Source organism: Lonchura striata, chromosome 14, assembly GCF_050655825.1.
Source record: "Lonchura striata isolate lonStrDom1 chromosome 14, ASM5065582v1, whole genome shotgun sequence".
NCBI classification, from domain to species: domain Eukaryota; kingdom Metazoa; phylum Chordata; class Aves; order Passeriformes; family Estrildidae; genus Lonchura; species Lonchura striata.
The window spans coordinates 11933346-11950767 of NC_140716.1; the positions used below are offsets into that span (position 1 = coordinate 11933346).

At 39.4% G+C, this 17422-nt stretch overlaps 1 long non-coding RNA gene across 1 annotated transcript in view; it reads right to left on the minus strand.

The window, feature by feature from the left end:
- LOC146766087 (uncharacterized) overlaps positions 1-17422 on the minus strand; it is a 100400-nt gene that overhangs the window by 58975 nt on the left and 24003 nt on the right. Inside the window, exon 2 of the long non-coding RNA XR_014958543.1 lies at positions 8594-8708. This is a non-coding gene — a long non-coding RNA (uncharacterized LOC146766087). The remainder of the gene's footprint in view (positions 1-8593; positions 8709-17422) is intronic.

Here is a 17422-nt window from a genome sequence, read left to right on the forward strand (position 1 = left end):
CTGCGTTTTATTCAGGGCTTCTCCCTTGCCATGTGTGATGGCTGGGGTTTTCTCTGCTGGATTTTGGGAGGTTTGGTCAGCTCACCCCTCCAGCCCATCCAGGTCTCTCGGGATGGTTGCCCTGCCCTTGCTCTCTCACCTGGAGCCTCCAGTTCCATGTCCCCTCTTGGGCTGATCTGGACAACCCCACCCTGAACCACTGCTCATACAAATGTTAAACAGGAGGGTTTTACACACACACACTGCAGTGCTCCCCTTGTGAGCAGCTCCACACAGAGCATGATCCCTGACCTCTATCCTGTAACCACAAATGTGGGAATCCAGAGTTTCCCTCTGGCTGCCCTGTCTGCCCTGGGACCCTGGCAGGGCTCAGGAGCCCCCCTGGACAGAGCCCCAGAGACACTGGCTGTGATCTCTGTCCATGGAAAAGAGTTTTCAATCTTACAGCATGAATTACAAGCTCTGAGTGTTTGATATAAGTAATAATTAAGTGTGACATGGGTGCAAAAGTAAAATTTTAGGATTCTAGATAAGGGGTCCAAAGGGGAGAAGATGCAGGAAATTGGGTGTGCCTTGTCCTTTTTCTCCTTCTTCATGCCCTCCATGTCTCACTGTGGTGTTGGCATTTTTCTGTTGGTTCAGGCTGGGGACACACTGTCCAACGTAGGTGACAGATATTGGCACGTTATTGTAAATCCAGCCCAGGGAGTTTCTGGTATTTAATGTTTGTCACATCCCACTGAGGGCAGAGCCCCACATGCTGCCCTGCAGGACAGAGCTGGGCAGGGCAGCAGAACATGTGAGAGATAAACAGAATAAACAACCTGGAAACCAGCACAGACCAATGATGGCTTCTGCTTTGGCAGCGGGGCTGAAAGACAGAGACTTTTTACAACCTCGGAATTATCAATATCACAGATTCCAACACAAAAAACAGCTTTTCCCCCAGCTGGTTGTCCATCCATCCAGACTGGAAGACCCTAACTTGAACACAAGACTACCCAGAAAAGCAGTGTCAGATGCCTTGCTGATGTAAGACAAATGATCTCTCTGCTCTCCCCTCATCCATAATGCAGTCATTTTTCACAGGAGTCAATCAGGGTGGCCAGGAATGCTTTACCTGGTAAATTCACATGATTGCTCCCACTCATAATGGTTTCTCTCATGTGTATCAGAAAGACCAAAGTGAAGGTGACTGACCTGTAACTCCCAAAATTGAAATTTTGGCTGATTTAAACATGGGTGCTAAGCAAATCTGAAAAAAAAAAAAATTATAACCCATGATATCCTAAATATAAACTCTCATGTTTCTTAATCACCTGCTGCAAATAATCTCCTCTCAAATTTACACATATAGATGACATCTTGCATCTAAAATGTCTTTTGGCTTTCTTTTCCAGAAACAATTGTGATTTATATAGCAATGATTTTTTTCCTCCAGAAAAGAAATAGTTTCTTTCTTGTAAGAAGATAGTCCCAAGTCTTCAACGTTCTATTTTTTTTTTAACAAATTGGCAATTTGGAAACTTCTATTCCTATTTTTTAATAGCAATGTAAAGTTAAGAGACTATGACAAAAACTAAATGTGACCTTTAAAACTGTTTATTTATGGAAAAAAACCCTGTATGATTCATCTTCTCCAATGATCCAACATTTGGTAGGCCTGTGGTGTAAAAATACCTACCACTATCTATCAGTAATACTTTTCTCAAGAATTATTGATAAATCCTCCTAGTCTAGAATAAACTTGTTGAATGTTGCAGAAACCCACATGTGTACTATGCTAACAGTAAAATCACTCATTTGGTAATTTTTAGAGCGGATTGTCAGAAATGACAAACATCTCCAAAAAGGACTTTTTGAGGTCATTGAATGAAACCTCCCACTGATGTATGTAAATCTTATCTAGGAAAATTCTCATAATTTAATTTAAAACTAGTAGATCTTACATTAAGAAATAAAACACACAAAAATGCACACTTGCAGGTCTCTTATCCTTTACCTAAACCTGGTGAAAATCCACCTCTGTTTTATCACCTCTATTCTGATTATCCATGGCTTTTAGGAGGCATTTAAAGCTCCCTCCCTTGATCCTTCAGAACAAGCACTGCAGTGGACAGGCAGATAAATGGAAAAAGGTTATAAAGGGAACTCCCTGACACAGAAAAGTCAATAAAGGTCAACAAGCAGATGTTAGCCTGACACAGCATCAAGAGCTGTGTCTTTATATACATACATGTAAGGGATCATCCCCTGCAGTTTTTGGATTGTATTGGTACTACAAATTACAGCAATTTTTGGTTGATATTCCAACTACTACACAAGCCTTTGGACAGAATATTATACCCTGGGAAGACAGGCTAAGTCACCTCTGCAAAAAAACAGAGTACCTAGGGTATTGGAAAGCACATGCTTCCCATGTCTTTATTTGAGTGTAACTTTAACAATTCTTTACAGCATATGCTTCAGAAATATTTCTTCATGTTATTATTGTGTTGGTCAGTTACCCCCCTTTTTGGTATCTAAGTTAATTAACTTAATTTTGGTGACCAAGGAAGCACCTTCTGTAGTGATACAGACTCAGACTGCACAGTCCCTCTTCTGAGCATAATTCCTCCCCAAGACAAGAAAAGCTGTCTCTCAGCCTTGCTCTGACAAAACCCTGCTGTAGGTGCATCCATTTGGGGAATTGCACTGCCTGCTTTCACTGTTGCAGCACAGGAAATTTCGGTTTCCACCTCCAGTCACAGCAGCTGCTGCCTCAGAAATCAAAGTTTAACTCCTTGCAAAGAAAAGTGTGCAGTCAGAGGAACAAAGCAGGGCACCGACCACAGAGTCATCCCAAAAACTCCGATACAAAAATTGCACAACAGTTCTTGGTTTTTAAGTACCTGAAAGGTTCCACCACCACCAAGGTGACAGGAGGGCTTAGTTGGTGCCAGCAGTGCAATGAATTAGAATATTCCTGAAGAACAATGGTCCCTGGAGGCTATGGGAGTGCAAGAGCAAAGCCACTGCAGACCTCATCCTGCACGGCCTCACAGCATTCTGCTGGAATTGCAACCTTTCTGTTACACCTAATGGCACTTCCAGCCTATATTTCTTTCTTTAGCCAGTGATTCCTGCAGCACTGGGAAGTGCTCAGAGACCCCCATTGCTGAGAATGCACAGGATGTTAGAAAAGAGACACTGTCCTGGTTCAGCACTCACAAACAGCATCGCTGCAGGTGGCTGCTCCATTTCTCTCAGCAGCCTGAGACCCATCTGCTCTTTCTGCTGCTCCCACCCTGGGGATGAGGCCACAGCACTGGCTTTTTTGGTGTGTTTCTTCTTTTTTTTGTTTGTTTGGTCATTGTTGTTTTCTGAGTTTTTTTAAGGTTTTTTTTTGTTTACTTCTCAGGGAGACTATTTTGGAAAACAAATTCGCCCTAAGCTAACAAAGCCCAGCTCTTTGATGGCAGGGACACAGGAGCTCCTCTCCACTGAGGCTTTCTATGTTTCCTGTAACAATTACTTGGATTATAGTCACTGTACTTTTTCCAAGTTAATAAATATTATTCTTTTAAACTACAGTATCTGCTAATTGCTGTAAGGCCGTTGAATTGCATAAGCTTTTAAAATCCCCTATCACACTGAGAAAAGGCTGTGCTTGTGAAGCCAGAATTAACAGTGCATGGTAAAAGCAAAATGAGATTAATTTTGGCTATTACAAACCTGACTCTCAGGGGAGGTTCACCCCATTCCAGGAACCCATGGGGACTGCACAGGGTATGCCAGTGATCCGAGACAGGGGAATTCAAACATTTTGACATGGCTTGGACCCTCTGCTCACTTGTGAGAGAAATCAAGCCCCATGTATAAATCCTGGCTTGAAATAAAGTCACAAAACTCTTTGCTAATCATATACATCTAAGCACACAGACACAATAGATGTTGACCATCAACACTTATGTTCAAAAGACAACATTAAATTCAGATTTTAAAATACCACACAAAAATCTGTTTGCATAGAAACTGTCCAGAAAATTGTGAGTTACAGAACCGCAACAGAAGCAGTTCAGATGCAACTATGCAACAATGTGCTTTTATGTTTCTAATACTGTATTTTTCTCTGTTTGGACTAAATGATTATTATTTTGGTTGGCACTATGGTACACTTTTGTGAATCTGACAAAATAACCTCCCTAAATACATAGCAATGAGTGTTAAATTCAGCTGGCCCAGAAAAAAATGGCATCTGCTTCAGCTTTGATATTTGGCTTACAGGGTGTTTCCCACTCTTTATGTCAAACATAGGATTCTATCTTCACTTCTTATTTTTACCAATACTGCTGTGAAGACAATTAAAATATCTTTTATGATATGACATAGGAAATGTCAAGATGATTCCTTTTATTCTTTACAGAAATTGTGCAGACTTAGTGCAAAGAACCAAGCTCAGTTAGATTCCTAAAAGCTTGAAATTACCTAAGGTATCTTGCCACCTCCATCATCTTTATTTGCCCTGATTCAGCCATGGAATCTAAGTTCCCATCTCCCCCACAAAAAAATTCCTGAAAAAATAAATTTTTCCAGTTAACTTAAACATCATTATAGGAACTGTAAGAACCCTGAGATGTCAAAAAGGGAAAGTGATTCATCAAGATGATGGATTCTCCAGAAGAACCAGAGACTCTTTGTTGCAGTTTGAGTTGACAGAGAACACTGGCAAGACAAGGAGCAAGCCTGAACCTGGCCCTAGATGAAAATTAGACATGGCATAGAACAGCAGGACAGGTTAATGAAAGTTTGTCAACATTATTTGTGGGGAGGGGATGAACTTGCCTCAATTTCCATAATACCTGAGAATTCCGATTTATCATTTTAGATTATTTTATTCCCCCTCCCTGTGTTTTGTTGAGGAAAAAGCTCACTGGTGATCTGCATACCTATGCAAAGGAGGAGGGAGGGCTCTTTATGGCACTCTCTCTCATGCGATCAAACCTAATTTCCTTCTCAATTTGCTGAGCCACTATCTCCAGTAATTGCAATTGGTCTGTCAAAACAGTTGGCATCTTGAAATAATGGAATACTACCTAGTATCAATCTCATTTCACATTGCTGACAGAAAGCATGATTTCCCTTTGTCTCTCCCCCATTTGCAGTAACAAACTGCATGATTTCCATTTGCACTAATAATTTCAACACACACACTTGGCTGGCCAGCATTTCAGATCTACTCCTTCATTCTTACACTGATATAAATGTTATTTAATATCTGAAAAAGTACTTAAGGCCTCCAAGACTTTTATTTTGCTTTTAAAATAAAAGACTGGAGTTTATTTCATTGGCCTGGATCAATATAGAAAAATAATTGCTGAAAGCTTGAGGAATCAAATTTTATCTAATGTTGAATAAAACCCAAATGAGACAAAGCTGAGAATAATAAATTCTTTCATTTTACTCATAACTAGTGTTGGTTCCAAATATACAAGAATTCTTTCCTGTATACTTGAGATGGAAATGTCTTTTCACATATAATCTCAGATATCCATTTTGGAGCTATTTCCCTATTGCCCACATGCCAAAAAATTTTGGTCTTTCACATTTCAATCTCACAGTTTCAAAAAGGGAGGCTTCACATTTCAAATGAGGAGAAAATGTTAGGTCATATCAATCAATGTAATATTTGGAAAGAATATTTTTTAAAGTGGATTATGACTGATTTATCCAAGAGGAAAACTCCAGAGAAGGGCTATAAATGTAAGTCACCTTTAGCTGTTCTTGGTAAAGCCACTTTCCCTTGGCTTCTGTCCCTTCCAGCCCCTGGACTATTTGGAGCCCATTCAGCTTGGATCCAGTCTATCAGCATCTTTTATTGGAGGAAGAAAACTACACAGCTTCACAAATCTGAGTTTAAAGTGCCAGATAGAGGGAAAGGTTTGTATGCCATGGTCTACTCCCTTCTAACTACACGATCTACTCCACTTCTGTACACCAGAGAGCACTTTCTCCTTCCACTTAAGAAATCCTCATATTGTTTTAAAATTCTGTCTTCAGAACAAAATACATATTCCAAGTACTACTTTATGCTCCTATACTCATCTCCTTGAAGCTGAGTTTTCCCAGTTAGTTGTTTTACTACAGCACATAGACTATATCCTAAAGATTACCAACAAATGGAATTTTTTAAACATGAATGTAATACTAGATTCCTTTCCATCTACCTGTTGTATACAATAAGATTGTTTTTTTTACAAAACTGGAAGCAGGGAAATATCTTCTTAATTAATAATCAGAAATTCCTATGTGACATCAATTTCTACTCTGGCTGAGCAACTGTTGGTTTTAAATATATTGATGTATATATTAAAATAGATAACCACACATTCTGTAATTGGGGGGGAAAAAAAAAAATCAAACTGGAATGATCTGTAAGACCCTTTTGTTAGCATTAAGACCACTTCCTCCTGAAAGGAACCTATTTCTACTACATCATGCTATTCCCCTTTGTTACCATGACTGTCACAGCAGTCTCCCAGGCCTGATTTTTGCAAGATTTACAGACAACACCCCCTGACTCCTTACTGAGCTAAGAAAGTTTGTGTGATCAAAAGTACCTAATGAGGTTGCTGCTCTGACTCAGATGACCTGTTCCTCTCCAAAGGCCACGGCTGCTGCAGGGTGTTGCACAGCCAGAGCTGAGGAGCATGCAGCCCCTGCTGCACTCTGAATAATCATACAGTGGCTCCCAGACTGGAGTTCAGCCTCAGGGACCCTGCCAGTGCAAAATGCCCACCAGTGTTTAAAGAAGATGTTGGCATCCCCACATTTGGAAGTACTGTGAGTGTGAGAATACCCTGTTACTCTGCATTTTAATGGCTGCATAAATTAATATGAACAGCCTTGGCACCAGCTCTGTTCCTTGTCTGAGTACTAAACACTGCTCAAGAGTGATTGGCAAGCCGTATTTTCCATTACCTCCAATGGACAAAATTATCCTCCAAATGCCAAGCTTCAGAGAATTTCATGAGGCCTCATATTTCCCCCATTTTCTCTTTGGCCAGCACATTTCTGCACTATGAGATCCACCACACTCACTAAACACTGTTTTCCCATTTTCACATCCAGCATAGAGCAGCATGTCTTGGGAGGAAAGCCATGGCATATTTGGGCATATTGAGCTGTCCCTTGCATGCTGTAGCTGCCCCATATCTCATGGCCCTTGGCTGTCCCCTCCAGTGGGTCAGAGACTGTCTGGTCCCAAAGCCCCACACAAGATGTGCTCCCCATCACAAAAAGTTGTGTGGCACAGGGCAGGACCACTGGCTGCACTCTTCCTAACCCATCCCAACACATCCTTGGCACTGCTGGTGTCTCTCTGACTCAGTTTCAGGGCTGCTAAAAGGCAATCTGACAAAATAGTCCAAACTCCTCCCCAGCACAGTAAAGATTTCAGCATGTGTTCAGTTTGACATGAGCTCATCCCAGATTTTGAACCCAATTTTTGAGGGGCTCCTGTGGATCTGCAATGCTTTAGCATTTCCCAGGTCAGACTCTCATATTAAGTACAGCAGCAAAACACTTTTGTTTTTTCTTCCCCCTATACACACATAGTGCTTCCACTGTCTGTGCCAAGCAGCAGGATGAAATTACAGCAGACACCCCAGAAGCAAATGCTGAAGATCTGCATATCAGATCCTCTCATCTCCAAGCCTAGTCTCTATTACAGACATAGAGACCTCAGGGAAAATATTCTATTTCTCTCTGTTCAGTTTCCCACCTGCAGAATTAATATTCCAGTATCTTCTTATTTCTTAATTTTTGTCTCACATATTTAAATTACAAAATCCAGTCTTGAAATTATTTCTAACCTGAGACTTTACAAGTTTTATGAGATATGAGAATTGGAGCAATACATACTCGAGGCAAACAAGGCAAAGAAAGGAATGAGACCTATACTGCCATATATCAAGTTTTAGCAGATACCACACTGTGCTGGCTCTGGTTTTGATTAGGCAGCATACTTGCTTATAGCCCTTTTGATGAATCTTTGTTGAAGCAAACATGTACATTTTTTTCCACACGTCTTTCCACTGCCTTGTGTGCAATTTTGGTGGAATGTCCTTTCTCAGAAAGGACAAATTCACCTCCATTCATCTACAATTCATCGAGAATTCAACATGGGAAATTTCCATAAGTGCAAAATGAATCTGTTTGACCTCAAAGTCCCTTGCACAATAAGTTTTGAGTCTGAAGATATAAGATTAAGAGAACTAGAAGGGCAAAACTTGCTCCCATTTTGCTTCATGACATGTTAAAATGCAGATAGATATTTTGAATATATTTTTGTGATAATGGTTCATATTTATATACACACACTATATCTGCAAGTGAATCTTTTGTAGGGAAACAATTTTCATTTTGATGACTAATCTCACAAGGAACCTTGAAAAATATCTCTGTTAAAAAATCAAAAGTCCAAACCAAATATGCAACAACAACATCAAAAGTCCAAACCAAACATGCAACAACATCAGAAAAAACTTTGGTCATATTTCACCAGAGTAATCCCAAATCATTGTAAATGAATCATAGAAAAAAGTTGATCTACCTGCTGCATCACTTGTGTGCAGGAAGGACCAAGGTTAAAAGTGTTTGGAGTTTGCCAGCCTCAGGGTAAATGTCTGTGTGATTTGGACAGTTAATCTTTTTCTTGGTTTCCTCACCTGAAAAAAAAAAAACCATGAAAAGGCTTCCTCAGCAAAAGTAGTTAAGTAATACAGCTCAGCAATACATTGCATGAGCAACAGATGCACAAACCCAGCAAAGGAAGGTGTTGATGAACCTAATAATTTACAGGGAAATAGTAACATACGTGATCTAACAATCTACAGAGCTAGCTCTCAAAATGTTTGATATTGATTACAAGTTCAATAATTAAATAATTATCTTAGGAGTTATGGTACTACACAGAACAAGATGTGCATCTCTTAAAATAAAAGTATTTTGCCTTCTTTTCTTAGCATGCAAAAGATATTGGCCTTACAGCAGTGGAAGGGCACCTCTGGAGTGGACACCGAGTGTCCAGCAGCACATCCACTGCTGCTGGAGTCACCCAGCTCGAGTGTTTGAGCACTGCACCCCATGTCACAAATGCCATTTCACATGTCACAAATGTCATGCCACCAATACCATTTTAGTTATGCCTCTATTAAATAGAATTTAATTACACCTGAAAGTGTGCAACCATGAAAAATGATAAATAACCCAGGCTTTTTGACTGAGTGACAATGAACAGAACAATGCATCAAAGAGCTTTGTGTGCTCCTGGCCAAGTAGGGTTGTGTGCCTGCTTGCCAGGTGCTGCACAGGGAAGTCCATGGACTTAGAGCCAAACACCTAATGAGACAATTATGCCCTCACAGGGTCTTTGCCTTTTATCTCATTCAATGAGAGGTGGGGATGCATTTTTGCTGTAACAGAGTGAAATGTTCTCTCCTGCTTTCCCTTCTTTCTTGCATGACAGCACCATCTGTTTATAAATACATCACTGGAATGACAGTGCTCTGATGATGTACTAATATAATACATCATCAAAGTGCCATCAGTGATGATCTAATGATGTATTAGAAAGCTGTTTATCAAAACTCTGTTGCTCTGATGATGTATAGGTGCAATACATCACTGGAATGTATTGCACCAGTGGCACTGCACTGATATAGACCTTGTGGGGAAAAATGGGTCCTGCAAGGATTCAGCAAGGCTACAAAATCCAGACAGGTAAAAAAGGACCATGAAGGAAATGCACAGTTAAATGTGTAAATGAATTAGATTCAGGAGGTGTCAAAGGTGAGGAGAAAGCAACAGAGGTTTTGGGCAACTGAGTGTCTAATGAAATTGGATTCATCAGCTGCATAGACAAACATTTGGTCACATTTAAGTGGAACAGAATGAAAAAGAACACCAGGAAAGTCCCAGATTACTTATAATCTGCTTCACAGCTTCAATCCTGATTCTCTTTCACACTTTTCTCTAATTCTCTTCTGCAAGGAGGCTCTGAAAATAAACAACTGGGTTTAAGCTATGAGGTAGAACAAGATCAATTGACCTAGAAAGCCCCATGTGCCTCACAAATCAAGTTTTAGAACATTTAAGACTCTTCATTTCTGAATTTTTTTTTTGTTATTGTTTTGATGTTTTTTTCTTTCCACCACCTGATCCTGCATTTCCAACTGCATCCTCCTAGTGCAGCACCTTGCCTTTGTGATCAAAACAGCGTGGATGAAACATGAACTGCTAAAACAGAGGAGCTGTGGATGGCACCATAAACTGCCAGTCAAAGCTCTCTGCCTTCCCTCCAGTTTATAGCTGAGCATGAGGTTAAATTAATCACAGGATATGTAGTTTATGATTTTTTTAATCAATCCAAAACCATTTTCTTTAGCCCCCACCTCTACTTTAAACGAGTGAATGGATTCTGCTTGATTTTTTAATGGGCCTCCTTAAAAAGAAGACTCATATCAGAAATAACTCTTTAATGCTGAGACAAAGACTGAAGCATGAAGGATGCAATGGCTGCCCTAGCTGAGAAGTTCCCCACACCTTTGCACTTAAAGAATGTAAAATTTCTTGGGTTTCATCTGTTTGGTGTTTTTTTATAAAGGATATTTTTCTTGCAGGCAGACAGGAGGCAGCTGGGTTTGTTTTGCTGGTACAAAGTGGGTCTCATAAATTTTCAACAGCCATCATAGTAGCAAGCTCATTGTATTTTTTTCTAACTTCATCATTATGCATTTTAGAGGTTCTTCACAGGCTCACAAAGCATTTTTCAACCAGTGGAGGAAAAATATCTTTAAATGACCTCCAATGGAAAAAAATGACCAGGAAAGGGTAACTCAGCAACCCCTTTTGGTAAGAGCCATGGGCTATTTCTGTGCTAGAGTCCTACAAAATTTAAGGGCAGCTGTTTGTACACAAACCTCAAGAGTGTCACATTTTCAGTGTGTTCCTAGGAGAGGAACATATATGCTAAAAATTAAAAATGCTAAAAAATCTAAATTTGGAACATGATAAACTAACTACCTTATTGTCTCTCCTTTTTACTATTTTCATACTTCTAAACCTTTGAGGAACATGTCAAAGGCACAAAGCTGTCAGGAATCTATTTGGTAGGTTTACCAGCTCAGGTCAACCAACACTTTTTCATATTAAACAAAAGCAAAGAACACTTTTCAACAGATCTTGTAATTTTCTGTTCATAAACACTCTTGCAAAAAAAACTTTCCTGACTTTGTCACTCAAAATTACCTGTTCTTTCTCCAAAGCAAATTATCCTCTTTCCATGGACTGCTTAGTTACAAAGTGCAAGTAAATCACACATTTCTCCTTGCAATGTATTTGAATAATATATATCATTTAGCATGTGCATATTTGAAGTTCTTTGTGTGACAGCAAAGCACAGAGATCATGCAATCAGGAAAAGAAAGAACAAAACTGCCAAGGCTTATGTACACAATGTACATTTTTACAACAAAGTACACAGTGCTAACTCACAGATCAGTCTGTTTCAGGAAAGATTTATTGTTTCAGGCTCAAATTTCCCAGAGTGTTGCAGGCACTTAAGAGACCCTGATTTTCTGAGGCAAAGACACAACTGGGGACCTGAGAATTTGGCCATCAAAACCAGAATACTGAACATGAAAACTCAGCCCTTCATCCTCAGAGAAAGGGAATATAAATACATCATGAGCTCTGGAAAACTGAAATGCAAGCACACAGCCACAAATGTAAAAATTAAGTCACTGAAATCCCTACCAAGTGTTTCATCAAGCCTATTTCCAATAGCTTCACATATCAGTGACAGAGCAATCCTTAGTGCTCAAGAGCTTAGAGAAAGGTAATAACTTCTCTTAGGTCAGTTGATGAAAAAAAAAAAAAAAGAAAAACGTTGAAGTCCCAAGTCTCCCCATGAAATCTGAGGTTTATCAGGTAGTTGCTGTTTCAAATGTGAATTCTCCCACTCTACAGGCTGTACTATTGCACAGACTGACCCAGCTGCAGAAGTTACTTGGAGAGGCCTGGACTACTGGAGTTGATGGTAGAAAGAGGGTTTGGTTTTCATACCTGATGCCCATGAAAAAAATGTTCCCAAGAGAGACAGGAGCATTCGTTTCAGTTTCACTTACAGGTACCAGTTTGAGACTTTGGGGCTGTCACAATTCATAGGAATACTCTCACTCCTGGGGCTGCTGACCCTAAAGAATCCTTTTAATGTCATGAAAGTGAGAATTGTACAGAACTGTTGTGTCTTTATTCTAAGGGCAGGAAAAGAGCAATTACCTGGATGGAATGATTTGTGTCATCTGTTGGAGGCCACTGAGCAGCTCTGAGCTAAACTGGAAGACAGAGAACTAAGCCAGGTACAATAAAAATCTTGTTAGGACTCACACTTTTCTCACAATTATTTTCACCTGGGGCCACTGCAAAGATGAAGAGCATGATCACTTTTCAGGGAGGAAGTAGGTGTTTCTTGATTTAACTTCTTGGTCCTTTGACAGAATGTTTGATTTAAGAGATGTTTTGCAGACATGGATTCCAGCAACACACACAGATTTGAAGGTTGGAGGGGAACTCCTAAAGAGTTATGGCAACTTGCCCAGAGAAACTATCAGTCACCCAAAGAGATGTCATACTGCCTTTTCCTGTCAGCGTCACCTGCTGTAACAGGATCCTGCACATTATCTCTCAAGTGCTGAAACTGAAGAATTTAACAATAGGTATCTGAGGAAATGGGTACAGAGACAGTTATTAAGCCTGGGCCTTGAGAATTTGCTTCTGCCTTGCTGTGACTCACCTGAAATTCTGATCATCACGCAGCCTAAAGGTTTCAATACAACAACTATGAATAGAATTGTGTGGATTTTCTCTTTTAGTGCTGCTCCTGAATAGATACAGCACAAGCAAGGCCACAGACACTTCTTGACCCCAGACCCATGCCCCTGTGCCCTTAAAGCCCTGAAGAACTCAGTGCCACAGCCCTGAGTTTGCAGGGATGCCCTGGGGCTGGCTGCTGGGGTGGGACGGTGTGAGAACCAGCCCTGGCAGGGAGATGGGCAGCCTGAACACAGGGACCAAGCTGCCAGCACTGCCAGTGTCAGCAGGGATTTCTGCACGGGCAGCAGCACCTGATGGGCTAATTACAAACCAGCATCTGCCTAAAACTGGAAAATTGAAATTCTGGTAGTTCTAAAGCAGCCAGAATCCTTGGAAAAGTCAGGGCAGTTATATGGCCAACTATAAAAGATTTCTGGAATGCCAGCAAGTGCCAGCATTAACAAAGGCACGGGACAAGCAATGCTCCAGCAGCTTGAGCTGCCTGACCACTGAACTAAACCCTGCTGAGAGTGCCTAAGTTTTGTCATTAATTACCCAGAGAACAGAATTTAAGAAAGGATTGAGTCTTTAGTTAAATAAATGGAAAATAGCTAAGCAGAAGGCAACACTTGTAGAACAGCTTTGTAAGAGGTTTTTTTTTCCTTTTAGAAAAATCCAGAGGCATACGATAACTTCACATAGAACAGAATCAATGATTTACCACCTCATTTCATTTTTAATTTAATGGTTCTGTTCATTCATAAAATAGAAATACTACAAGGTGAAACATGGACTGAAATTTAAACACCTCATTAGAGTTACATATTATTTTGTCTACCAAATATATTGCTTTGTCAATGAAACATGCTGGTTTATGCAAGATTTCTACCAGGCTGTTACTTTACAGTTATTTGTTTGGGTTTGTTATTACTCTGCAGTTCCCTGATCTACATGTATATAATTTGGTTTATGTGTAGCACACTCAATGATATTATAATGATTTGTAAGGTATTTGTATTGATTTCACTTTACAAAAAAGTCAAAATGCAATTAATCATTACAGAAAGAGACCTAATGCAATCTTGAGAGTTTCCTCCATAGAAAAACTTATTGAAAAGAAATAGGATCCAGAAAAACATTTTGGTTTTCACATTTTAGTTTGGCTTGAAAAATTTGATTGCTGAAATATTTGATCAATACTTGTCACTTCTGATTTGTCATTTCATAATAGCTGCAGATAAAATTCATTGTAACACAGAACTGAAGACTACCAAGATAATTAAGTGGATGTATCTAATCCATAAAAGTTCTATAAACAAAATGAATTCTCGAGTTTCTAACTCTTTGAAGATAGAAATTACAATATTAAAACAAATCTCCATCTAATGAATGCAGAAAACAGTTTGACTTTTATGTAATTGCTCTTCTTTTGTTCAAAGTACTTTTCCTTCAAAACTTTTCAGCAACTTCCCACTTAAGCCAAACACCTGACTGAACTTGAAAGATCATGGCAAACTGGAATTTTACATACAGGAAAAAACCCTGATGTGTGTGCCAACAAACCGCCATTTAATAATTAATGAGATCTCTAATAAGTCTGCTAAATAACCACCTGGTTTCTATAGCTCTGTGCACTGGCAGTTGTTACAGTGCTGGGGCAGCTGCAAGCACTGCAGACAGAACAGGAAGCCAAAGGATACAGCAAAAATCAGAATAAATAAAAGGTAAAAATCAACACCAACCATACACGTGTTCCCCTCTTATTTAACAAATCAGTGCTTGGGAATTCACATTTGGCATCAGCGTGGCTCTGCCAAATTCCCCTGCCTCATCTGCCTGGGTGAGTTTTTCCTCAGATAATGGGAGCTGTTAGACAGATTCTTGTTCTTTTCAGCTGCATTTGCAAAGGGTGCAGAGGAACAAACTTGCCACCAGAGCAACACATGTGCTGGGACAGAGCATAGTGTAAACAAGGCAGTAAAGCTTGAGAGAGATTTTGCTAGCAAGAGATGACAGATGAAATTTTAGTGAAAATAATATTTATTGGTCAGCATCCCAGCAAAACCAAAACCCATAAATGAAGGAACAGCAAACAGAAGCCAGGTCTTTTCCCAGAATTTACATTGTTATGATGCCAGCCAGAACCAAGTCAAATGAATCAATTGAAATAGCTGCTTATCAGCTGACAGGAGATTCAAGCCAGGGAGTAAGCCAGACGATCTGGTTGGCATCTATACCCTCCTCCCCAAAATTCCTGTGCTCTCCAGCTGCTCCCAAAACCTTCTCTGAAGGGTCAGCAGCAGCTCAGAGCAGCCCAAGGGCTGAGTCTCCTGTGCCAGGTTTCTAACTGGGAGCCAGGGCAGAGCTGCATTTCTCTGTCCTTAGCCTGGCCTCTCCTCCAGGCTCGCCCTGTCCCTGCAGAAAAACCTTCAAGAGCTTTAGCCTACACCATCAGCAGAGTCAGCCAGTTCATCCATATTATAATGCCACCCCACTATCTCCATAAAAGATTCATATAACTGAACAAGAACTGAGGGACGTTTTCAAAAATTACTTGTAAACTGCCTTTCCAAAGCTCAATTTTACCTTCTTTTTCTGTTTAATGGAGAATTGCCAAGCTTTTCAACAGCTTTCTCCAGGCTGCCAGGGAACTGAAATATCAGTAGTTGAAACCCCAAAATGCGTTTAGCTAGTTAGGACTGTGCAATAACAAGGTCATGTTAAATTGGTTTTGCTAGGAGCATTTATTCTACTGAAAAATAATCAAGACAGTATTTGCAACTATAATAAAAGCAATAATAATGGTGACAAGTTCCACCTGTTCCACATCTCATAAATGGGAGCTTGTGTAAGCCTATCAGAATAAGATTGGATTGTATTTTGTGACTTTCTCATAAAAGCAATAGAATTATCAGCTGAATCAGTAAATGAGAGATAATCAACTATTTTCTTTTTAATGCAAAACCCAATGTAAACCAGTATTACTGGCATGTACTATGGAACAACAATTTTTGGCACATAAAAATCAACATAAATCTAAAGTGCATTGCAAATTAATCCATATATTTATGCAGAATGAGTAACCTTCACAGAAAATACATTTAACAGAAACCAATAGAACTCTCTGACACAACAGTATTTTACACCTGTAAATCAGTGTACCTTCTATCCAGTATAATTTAATAACATCAAAAAATGAGATTTTAAAGCAGATTGAAATTTTCCTCTTAAGTTGATCTATTACAAGCAAACATTGATCTCTCCAGAACACCACCAGGTACTAACAAGGACAGCACTGAACTCAGGTTAAAATCTGCTGTTCAGAAGAAGAAATTGAGCCCTGCACACGGTAGGTGCATAATTCCTGATCACCTTTGGTACCTTTCTGCAGTCCTACACATTATTTTGGGATTCAGATGCCCTTTTGGGTTAGCCATCCTCTGAACTCCTCTGGTAATTGACTTCCCATTCTGCTGGAAATGGTACAGCTACAAAAGTGCTGTAGCTAAAGTCATCTCACAAAGCAGCCCCAAATTTTAGAAACATTCATTTCTCACAGCTAAAAACCTTTAGCAACAGTGTCCCTTCAAAGGAGAATAATTGCAAGCAGAAATTTTTCAAATTGATAGATTGAGACATGGGTAACTAAATTAACATTCCAAACATCTAAATGAGCCCATGTGAGCTTTGTGCTTTCCCCAAAGCAAAAACTAAACCAGTTTTCATGAACTTCAGGGCAAGAACAGCAATGAAAAGTATTTTAAGTCTGTTTAAAACTCAACCAAAAATAAAGGACCTCATCCTCCTGTAAGTTTGGGATTATCCCTGATATTTTCTAAACCAATTCATAGGCTTCAACTTATCATCCTTGATTTATGGTTTCAAAATTGTTAACCTAACTAATGAAGCAGTAAAATAATAATAAAGAAGTTATTCTTGCCAGAGCAAACATCTAAGCCTAATTATTAATATTAGTTTTTAGTGACATCAAAATGATATTCTGGTTTCTAGCAGCAATCTAGTGGTGGGGACAATTTATCATGGAAGAAGGAAAAATGGTACATGCTGTCACATCATGTATCATAGAAGTATCAAAATTGCTATGGAAACTGTGCTCTTTTTATAGAGTAGGCACATAAAATTCACATAATATGTCAGAGAATAAGTTATCACTGTCCTGAGGCTGTAATAAGATCTACACCCTTATTAGTGAAAAGTTTTGACAGATTTTGTTTATAATGAATACTCATAGCCAATGAGTTTGAGTCAAAGTCACCCTTTTTTGACCCATCCACTTGCTTTCAGGTTTCTGTCTCCCTTAGATACTGGGAGAGTGCAGAATAATATAATTTCCAATGGTTATTAGATTCCATTATAGTCACTTGTGATATGACAAGGAAGTCGTCCATATTCAAAATTATTAGGAGGAAATACTCTTAGTCTTGGATTTCATTCTTGCATTATACAGACCTATTCTTAGCATTTATCTGTGTTTACAATTTGTTGTAGAAGAGAGAGAAGATAATTTAGGATTCATTTGATAAGGCTGCAAATAGAAAAATCTAGG